Source organism: Chelonoidis abingdonii, chromosome 6, assembly GCF_003597395.2.
Source record: "Chelonoidis abingdonii isolate Lonesome George chromosome 6, CheloAbing_2.0, whole genome shotgun sequence".
NCBI lineage: Eukaryota > Metazoa > Chordata > Testudines > Testudinidae > Chelonoidis > Chelonoidis abingdonii.
In genome coordinates this window covers 46,373,953-46,383,156 of record NC_133774.1, presented here as the reverse complement: position 1 = coordinate 46,383,156, position 9,204 = coordinate 46,373,953, and the positions used below count along the sequence as shown (strand labels likewise).

Genomic DNA, 9,204 nt, shown 5'->3' with positions numbered 1-9,204 from the left:
GCCTTGCAAGTTCCAACCTCCTCCACCACCTCTCTCTCACTCACTGAAAGCAAACAGCTGTTTGTTTTTTTCCTCACAGACCAGATAAGCAGCCCTCTGAAACGGATTCCTCCCCGCCCGCCCGCCACGCTGCTTCTCTCCTCAAGCCCTCTCCCTCCCCCTCTCTTCAAGCAAACACTAGCTGTGGGCATTCCAAAGGGAGCCCCCCTGCCTCTGCTCATTCACAGCAAACAGTAGCTGTGTTTGTTTTTTTGATAAGCAGCTTGGGAGCCTGGAGTTCACAACAAAACAAAGAGCAGGACCTTCACTTAAAAGGATTATGGGAAGCTTCCGGAGGTCAGTTACAGCGTACGAAGGTTATTCCCTGTTTACACTGGCACCCCAGCGCTGCAGCAGCAGCGCTATACTTTTTATTCCTCTCGGGGAGGTGGAGTACATGCAGCACTGTAGCCACGGAGATACAGCGCTGTATGTGCCTTGCCAGTGTGGAGGGGGAGTGAGTTACAGTGCTATAAAGCCACCAACAGCGCTGTACCTCTCAAGTGTAGCCAAGGCCCCTGTCTACTTCCCCCTTCTTCCATTTCTTCCTCAGTATATGAAGCAGCTGTGTCTGGTAGGCCCTCTACCCTTTCCTCCCTGATCCCTGAGTCTGCAGAAAAGCACAGGAAAGGAAGGAATTTTATGAATATGATTCTTTCCAGGCCCCCTCAACCCTCTTGATATCCAATTGCAGTGTAAATTTCATCACAAAGGCAGGTTAATAATAGGTGTAAAATAAGTTTTCTTACATGTTGGATAAGTGCAATAATTGAGGCAGTTTAGTACAGAGCTAGAGAATGAGAGGTTTTAAAAGGGGAAACAGTGGTCCCAGAATAGAGGGTTGAAAGCATCATAGGACTTAAAATGGATATGCCTTTAGATCCAGAATGTGTGTAACCACAAAGGCAACAAAGAAGAGCAAGCAGTAAACACAGTGAGAAATCTCTTAAAACAGATACACATTCCTGACATAATCATACACTGTAGATTCCTCATCTTATTTAAATTGTTAGTGAAAAGTTCAGTTTTAACTCTTAACAACAAAGTCTCTCAAAAAGTTCACAAAATAAATAAAGAAGGCAGTATTCAAAATCTTACAGTATATAGTCGGATAAGTTTTCTTAAGAAATCCCAAGGCATAGTTGGGGGACCAAACAAGGCTGTTGAAGTTCTTTGCAAATAAATACACTGAGCCACTTTTGCCACCCTTATTCAAGTTTAGTTCATAAATACGCAAGTATTCCCGCTGATTCCAATGGAACAATTCACAGAATAAGGCATCCCTCACAGAGGTATCTATCTGTGTACTGTCTATCTATAAACACACTTACCTCAGATCATGGAGCTCTGACCCAGAACCAGTCACCAGCAAAAACTCCCCTGGAGATAGGTGAGAGATGGTTAGCTCAGCATAGACTTGGCCTCTCGGTGTTAACATGTGACTTATATTTGTAGCACCCACCTACAAAGCAGAACATATAATCATTTCATTTCCAAAATAAATTCTTTGAGCTCTTGCAGGTCCTTACTGCAAAATGTGAAAACAAAATGTTTGTGTTTATACAAAAATCTTTAACCATATCTCTTATATTAGAAAGTATGAGTCTCTCTTTCTCTTTCTTCTATTTTTAACCTCATTAGTAGAAGATTAATATCCTGTTGCTCAGGATTTTGATTTATAATGGAAATTTCACATTTTTCATATGAAAGAAATTAAAAATGAGATGCTCGAAATAAAGGTTTGGTCAAGATCTTTATAAATATTTGTTATGTGTATGTTACAGAAGATTTTCTCAATCCAAAATTGATTGAAGATTAGATTTCCAATGCAAATTCAGTCAATTTTTTTTCTTAAGTTTGCTGTTCATCAAAGCCAAATATTGTGCTTACCTTATTCACACAATTGTTCCCATTGAGTCATGTGAATAAGGCATGCAGGATTTGGTACCTAAAGGATGTGTGTTTCACGAGCCTGCCAAAGGTGTCTAACAGGTGTTTACTACTCTGAGCTAACCCAATATAATCTCTGCTGTGTATAGTCTTGATCTAGCAAAAGATCTCATTTGACATAAAAATATTTCCAGAGGATTCCTCTTTAGTGTTTTTTTTAAACTTTCTGTGAGATGAAATGCAGAGATGTTCACATTATTATGCCTCTATTTCCCTGTCTCCCATTTCTGAAACTCTTCCAGTGTGCCTGGCCCTAAGTTAATAACATTATTACAGACCTATTTACCTTTGGAATGACATTTGCGAACAGGTGATCCAACAGTTTAACTGAATCATTCCCTTTGACAATAAACTTGCCAAATGGTGTCAGGTCAATCACACCAACTTTTTCCATAACCTGCTTATATTCACGACCCACAGGTTCAAACCAGTTTGTGCGCCCAAAACTGGGTCTGAAACAGAGTATTTATGCACACAAAACACAGAATACACATGTGGTTATTTACAGTCTAGCCATTTTGTGATCTATTCGGCAAAATATATTCCTCAAAATTTCTGTTTTGCAAGTCATTCAAAAGCATTAGAACTTAGCCTTTCTTATTTTAGGTAGTTTATCTATTATTTTCCTCAGTGTAACAATGGGTTAAATATTAATCCATTTAACACGAGACTCAAAAACAAAATTGGAAAGAAACTGTGTAACAGTTTGAATAGTTAAAGTATAAGAAAAAATTTCTAGTTCGTTAATTAACCCTGGGTAAATGTACTGCTGACTTTGCTGAGTCCTTTATTATGGGTTAGATTGTTGAAGGCTTCACCTGGCTGCACAGGGAAGAATAGGGCTCCCCTTACTTTCCTGCTGAGCCTTGCTCAAATTGTGACTACAGCTGAGGATGGGAAAACAGGATTTCTTGCCTGATACCTCGCACTGGAAACAAACAGGCAGGGAGTGGAGAGCAGAAAAGGGTGGGGAGGATCCTGGGCCCCACCACCTTTACTCACTGGTTGCACAGAGGGAGTAAGCTAGTTCCATGAAAAGAGATGAAATAATTTACTCGCTGCAGAGCAAGTGCGGAGTAAGGAAGGAAACGTGACTTTATAGTTACAGTTTGTTCTCTAGTCTGCTCCTGGCCAATACAGCTGCATGCTGCCCCTTACCCAGAGCTGTTAGTAAAGTTACAGTGTAATTCTATGTGTGTGCTCTAGAATTTAGGTATCTTTAGAATGAAACAAATTTTAAAATATAGATAACAAAATCAGAACAACCAAAAAAATAACACAACAGTTGCTTCTGAGTACTTCTTTAGCTAAACTGACTCCAAAGTATATGATTCCCATCAATCGTGATTCAATCAACTCTTGACTTCTGGACAACAGACCAATACAAAAGTGGTAATTGTTCATTTACTTGTATCCAATGTCATCTCCAGGCTTGTAGAACCAATGAGGTTGCTCCCATCCTGCATGGAAACCCATTGAGCATTTAGATTTAAGCACTTCATAAAGCCCACTGACTCTCTCTGTAGGTCTCCCAGCAAACCTTTCTTCTTTAGGATAACCAACTAAGATGGTAAAAAGAAAAGAGACATACTAAATATCATACACCAAGAAAGCAAAACATGTTAAACTAAAGTCAGCAACTGCATACCTAAAATAAATATTTCTAATATAGTTCTCAAACTTTTTTTTTGCGGACCACTTGAAAATTGCTGAGGGTCTCAGCAGACCACTTAATGACCTTTCCAAATGCTGTTTGTACTGTTAGCTAACTACTGTAAAGCACTTTGGATAAAAGCACTATATAAAAAAAATCTTAATAATAAACATTTTTTGTTCTACAAATAAAAGCACACAACTCATATTTTAATATCAGCAGGCTTACCTTTCTAATGCGATAGATGTGCCCTCTCTCCCCAGCCACAGCAGTCCCCAAGCTGGGGCTGGGAAGGAGGGGGGTCTCTCCCCCGCAGTGGCAGCCCCCGAAGTGGGGCTGGGAAGGAGGTGGGGGGGGTCTCTACCCTGGCACAGCAGTCACAGAGCTGAAGCTGAGAAGGAGGGCTGTCTCTCCTCAGCAGCCGTAGCCCTGGAGCTGGGGAAAGTCGCCTTTTTCTCTGGCCGCCGCAGCCCTGCACGTCCCAAATTTCCCTCCCCACCTCTCTCACTCCATTTCCCCCTCCCACCTACCCCCTATTCCCTCAAGGCCACCACCTCACCTTACATGTGTGTCTTTTCCAGGGTCCAAGCACCTAATTAGTGGAGCCATGCCTGCGCGGCTCCACTAATTAGATGGGTGGCTCTTAATTCTTGTCTGTGCGGCCGCCCAGGCGCACACCTTAGAGAGAACTATCTGTGGACCACCTGAATGGAGCTCGCAGACCACTGGTGGTCTGTGGACCACAGTTTGAGAACCTCTGTTCTAGAGGTATTTGGTTTCATGCCACCAAATCAGAAGGGTAATGTTTTCTATTAATTTTCCATTCAGTGTAGACATATCCTTAGAGTGCAATTCACAAAAGCCAGCATGCTGGGCAGGGAGCTACTGACAAGAGGGGTGTGTGCTAAGCCCCACTCATCTCAAAGAGATGAGTGCCAATCTCTGCTAGTTCTCAGCTGTGAACCCTCACCTGGAGTTAGGTGCCTACTTTGTTTTAGCAAGAAGCTGGGGTTGGGGAGAAGAACCTCCTTTATACCTTTTAGCCTAGTGTACTCATCTGGGATGTGGGAGACCCCCAAGGCCCCTCTTCACATGAGGGGAGAAGGGATTCAAACAGGGATCTGTTACCTCTCAAGTGAATGCTCTAGCCCTTGGGGCATGGGTTATTCAGTGTCTACTGTTGAAGCTGTTGCACTCTGGCTAAATGCTTGAAGAGTCATTTGGGCCAGAGAGAGAGTGAACGAGTGTGCATAAGCATGAGAATGATTCTATAGCCTGGTGGTTCGTATGCTCACATGGGAAACCAAGGATCCAGTCCTCCTGCTCCCAGGACTCCCACATCCCAGAGGAGTACTCTAACCACTGGGCAAAAAGTTATGAGGGAAGACCTCCCACCCCAAATGTTTTGTGAACTTGCCTGAGATGTGATTTAGGCAACCAAATGCCTATCTTCCCCTGGTTTGTGACTCATCCTGGGGCTCAGGAGAGATGCCTAGAGTGAGGCAGCAGTGAGCTTGCTCAGAGGCAGACACTTAGGCACCCAGAGAACCTTTACCCTGAAAATGTAGGCGCCTACTGGGTTTGACTACAGGTTCATCAGCAGGGACTTAGGCACTTAATTCCTTTTGTGCATCTATGCCTAAGTGACTACACCAGTTGCAAGGCAGTGGGGAGTCAGGCTTCATCTTTCTATTGATCCACAACAAAAGAAAGGAGGTGTTTTACACAAGTGCAAAATCCTATATTTCAGGATATGGAAAATCCTTTATAAATTATCTTCTTACCAATGTTGTTAAATCCATAAGACTCTCTTGCTTTTGTTGCTGTATATTGGGTGGTGGACCATTTTCCATAGCGATTGGGATCTAATTCTATCAGGTCGAAAGGAGGCTCCCCACCTAGGATCCAATCACTGAGATACTTTCCGACACCTCCAGCATGGATAATGCCATATCTTTAAAACAAACAAGTCCTCCAATATTGAGTCATTTGAAATAATTTTTCAACAAAGGCATCAATTATTACAAATTCTCTTTGCACTGTTTGGTAATGTTTTGTCTAGGAATTACTCAAAGCCACTGTTATTTTCATTTTCAGCAACTAAGTTAGCTGCCTCTCATAGATGTAGCTTTGAAGTTACAGGAAGCAGTTCTATTCTGGTAGCTTTATTGCCTGCCCCAGAGACAAAGAAAAACCCTCACCCTGTCCCCTGGTCCCCGTCTTTTTGCACAGCCAGTGTCAGTTCTCCCCACAAATCTCTGCTCCTTGTCAGAGGTGTCTCCTCTCTCTTCCCCTTTCCCCACCCCACTGGTTTCCAGTCTTACTCTGCTTGTCCAACCAGCTCCAGGCTCCTCTGTCCGCTGGCTCCCAGTCCCACGCTCTTTACCCAGCTTGTCCCATTTCTTCCCTCAACTCCAAGTTCCAATTTCCCTCCCAGCCTCCAGTCTCAGTCCACATACCCCAACCTCTCCTCCACAAACTCTTGTCCCATCCACTCCCCCATCCAGCTCTCGTCACCTTTGAACTTCAGTCAGGCAGCTTCCTCATTACACTGCCCAGATAACAGTTGAAAACACAAGAGAGGCAAGCTCCTTGCTCTGACTTCCAGCGCCTGGACTGAACCCTGCCCACAGCATGCCAGAACTGCAATTGCAGAGAGATTCCTCCTCAGCCTATATAGGCTGGAGCCATGCCTATATAGATGGAATCTTCAGAGATTTCTGTAATGAATGTCCCACAATTCTCTATTAAGCATATGTGATCAGTGATTTTTCTCAGGCTAATAACTTGGACAAGTTTGGATGAATTTTCACAGAGATGACAAAGGCACATCCCTGACACACAAGGCCACCCTTCTGCCAAATTTCAAGTCCCTATTCCAAAGCATGGAGGCTCTAGATCTTTTCAAAAACAAAAGAGCCAACATTTTTAACATTGGCCAAACCAATATATTTTTCCTGAGCCTTGTTCTCAGAAACAGCTGAAACTTTTTAGCAGAAAGCTTATTTAGCCTAAGGCAGACACTCATGACAAAATTTCAAAAGGCTAGGCCCTGCTTAAAGTGTTTGGCAAAGTTATAAAAACTGAAAACTAGGTCTTACCTAATGGGAAATATCTGGCAATTTAATAATATGTAGCGATAGCAAATCCGGCCCATAATAATTATTAACCTGTCTACACATTAAAGTGCAACAGCAAGCTGTTGGTGTCTCCAAACAAATAATAAATGATTACATAAAAACCAACACACACTCACTAAGACTTCAACTCAACAATGTTCTGACTCGCGGGAACTCTTGAGTTAACGACTACACACAATGTTACACACAAAATTATGTCAATCAAATACATGGAAAACATCTGCGTTCTTTAGTTAGTCGTTCTGCTCAACAAGGGGATGGTGGGAGTGTCCAATGACATCTGAAATACAGATACCCACTGTCTCATCAATATCCTCATTTAAACCTTGATACATACACGTTCAGAAGCTAAACAAATGTATAACTTTTTTAAAAAATGAAGTTATAAATAGGAATAAAACCCTCTTGCTGTCTCCAGTCAGCTTCTCAATATATACCCTTAATTACCCTATTCCCACAGAAATCACTTCAATGGAAGAGAAAAAGAGCCACCAGGCAATGCAAAACTAAAAATGTAACCAAAAGCAGTCTTTTCTGGAACCGCCAGTGCTTTAGAATAAGAATATTAAGTGTGTAGTTAAAAAGGTGAAATTTTTAAAACCTCTTAAATTCGAACAGCAAGTATACTTAATCAATTCACCTTCAAAATGATCAAATCAATTTTATTTTGGGAGCCTGGAAAGCATCTTGAATCTCTTACATAGTTTTATATATGAGAGGTTTGTAAAGTGAAGAAAAAGTTGGATAAGGACTTACTGATTCTGATTTGATGATTTAGGCATATTAACCATTTCATCTTGGCACAATGGGGGGGAGAGATAGCTCCAGTGGTTTGAGCATGGCCTCCTAAACCCAGGTTGTTGAGCTCAATCCTATGACAGGGCCATTTAGGGATCTGGGGCAAAAATCTATCTGGGATGGTCCTGCCTTGAGCAAGGGGGTTGGACTCAGATGAACCTACATGAGGTCCTTCAACCCTGATATTCTATCAGCTGAGGTAACTGAATGTGGCAAAGAATTTAGGATGAATAAATTGTAGACGCATGTTAATGTGTAAGAACATCTCAAAAGAGAAAGAATGAGCAGTCACCACCAGATGTCCTCAAACACTATCTTCTCCCAGTATACCGCCACCACATGCTAACAACACTCACCTACAGTATCCATCTTCACAACCTCTAGCACCCCCCACAACTCTCACCTGGCAACACCTCTTCTACAACCCCAATTACATTTAGTACCTCTGCTAGTACTTCAACCGCCTCTCCACAAAACATATAACAATTCCATTCGGCACCTCAAAAGGTTAGAGTTTCCCTTTTGTTACCACTCTCATCCTTGCCACAACTGGAATTGCTAACCATCTTTCGCTCTCTGCAAAATAGCCCGTGGAGAAGACAATGGAGTACTTCTATACCTGGAATAAAAGAGCTGTGGCATGCTGCAGCTAGCTTGGGTCAGCTTGAATTTGGGCTTACGAGGCTTGGATGCAGGGCTAAAAAAATTGCTTGTGTAGATGTTTGGGCTCAGGCTGAGCTGGCTCGGGGGACACTCTCCCCACTCATGACGTTCCCAGAGGCTCCTGCCTACGGCTCCAGCCCAAGCCTGAATGAGTACACAACAATTTTGACAGCCCTGCAGCCAAGCCCCCAGGAAGCTGAATCAGTTGGCCCAGGTCAGAAAGGTTGTTTAAATTCTGTGTAACGACATACCCAAATATGGTCCAAAAGTTATTTGCACAAATCAAACTGAAAGATGTATACTAAGAAAGAGTGCTGACAAGATTCTTATATTGGTGAACACAGTATTTTAAACACTACTCAGTTCCTGCAGGTCCACAAGGCAACAACATGATATTGGCCTTGAGGTTAACTATTCCATGTTGCAGAAGAAAAAAGGAGCAAGAACAGAAAAAGAGCTGGTGAGAAAAGAGCCACAGGGATGGTGGGAGTGGTGACACATAATATATGGCAAAATATGATGCACATGATCAGATGGTTGAGGTCACTGTAGGCACAGGGTAGTGTCCAGTATATTTAAAAAAAACAAAGTCAGTGATTGCTGAAGTTAAATGCAATTTTAATTAGCTTTACTTTAAGGACATGATGGACAAAAGTTTAATGGTGTGGATGAATTTACTCACCCAAAGCCAATTGCTACCCAGTAATTTCTGACACCCCTGATGCGGTCCCCATAGAAAGATTGGAGAATATGTGATAGGACCAGCAACTATGTTAATGATTGTCTCTTGTTTCAGGACTGGCACCATTTGCCATTGCAGCCTCATATGATCCATTATTCTGTCTAAATCAAGACTCAAAAAGTTCCTTTCCAAAACCTGCACAGGAATATTTGATTAATATTATTATATTTGTAATAAACTGTAAATATTTGTTTTAAATATATCTGTCTATAATATAT

The 9,204-nt window shown here is 42.1% G+C and overlaps 1 protein-coding gene across 1 annotated transcript in view; it reads right to left on the bottom strand.

Moving 5' to 3' along the window:
* DMGDH (dimethylglycine dehydrogenase) overlaps positions 1-9,204 on the bottom strand; it is a 105,293-nt gene that overhangs the window by 58,242 nt on the left and 37,847 nt on the right.